Source organism: Cavia porcellus, unplaced genomic scaffold (assembly GCF_034190915.1).
Source record: "Cavia porcellus strain 051 isolate PalLab524CR breed Dunkin Hartley unplaced genomic scaffold, mCavPor4.1 scaffold_20, whole genome shotgun sequence".
Classification (NCBI taxonomy): Eukaryota; Metazoa; Chordata; class Mammalia; order Rodentia; family Caviidae; genus Cavia; species Cavia porcellus.
In genome coordinates, this window is record NW_026947503.1 from 42,316,831 (window position 1) to 42,317,589 (window position 759).

The 759-nt window shown below is 26.2% G+C and overlaps 1 non-coding gene across 1 annotated transcript; it reads right to left on the reverse strand.

The window, feature by feature from the left end:
- Window positions 1–260: 260 nt before the first annotated feature.
- Window positions 261–403, reverse strand: LOC111758108 (small nucleolar RNA SNORA29). The gene has a single exon (XR_002792341.1). It is a non-coding gene; the product is annotated as a small nucleolar RNA SNORA29 (small nucleolar RNA).
- Window positions 404–759: the final 356 nt, after the last annotated feature.

The window sequence follows — 759 nt, forward strand, 5'->3', positions numbered from 1 at the left end:
TTAATGTAGTTCTATAATGAGAAAAATGATTTAAACTAGAGATTTTCTGGAAATTTATTTTTCTTGAAAAAAAAGAAACTTATGTATTTGAAAAATCAATTTATTTATCATTATAATTTTTTCTCATAATATCCTTTGCTTGAACTCTATCTTCACTGATATTAATATAATCACGTTACATGTTTCTTAGCATTAATATAATCTATTTTCCACAATGTTTTACTTAGAATCTATTCGAACTTTTATTTTTCTATTTTTTAAAAATTCTGTTCAGCCATTTCATATGGGAGGAAGACACTAAAGGACCCTCTTTCTTCAGATTGTGGCCATTTTATCTATCCCATAAGCAAAGCCACTAAAATTACTTGCACTTTTATATTTAATGTACATTTCTTATGGGTAATATGTTTTTGCCTTACTAGTTATCCAATTCTTACCTCTTGTTAGGGATATTTACACTATGGTATTTAATATAATAACATTCAGGTTGAGTTCCACCGTCTTGAAAATTCTATTTATTTATCTTTCATTTTTTGTTTCTTCTTTTTTCTTTCATTTGTAGTACTTGAATATTTTTCATTTTCTGTCACCCCACTTTTTAAATTTTTGGTAGCAATATTTTCTTGTAACTTTCTATCTCCTGGATAGAAGTGGAAGTAATGATCTTTCATACAGAAAACAAGCCGGATAAACCATAAAAAAGACTGATAAATTGAACTACACAAAAACTAAATACTTTCACCAAAAATATAATTAAAA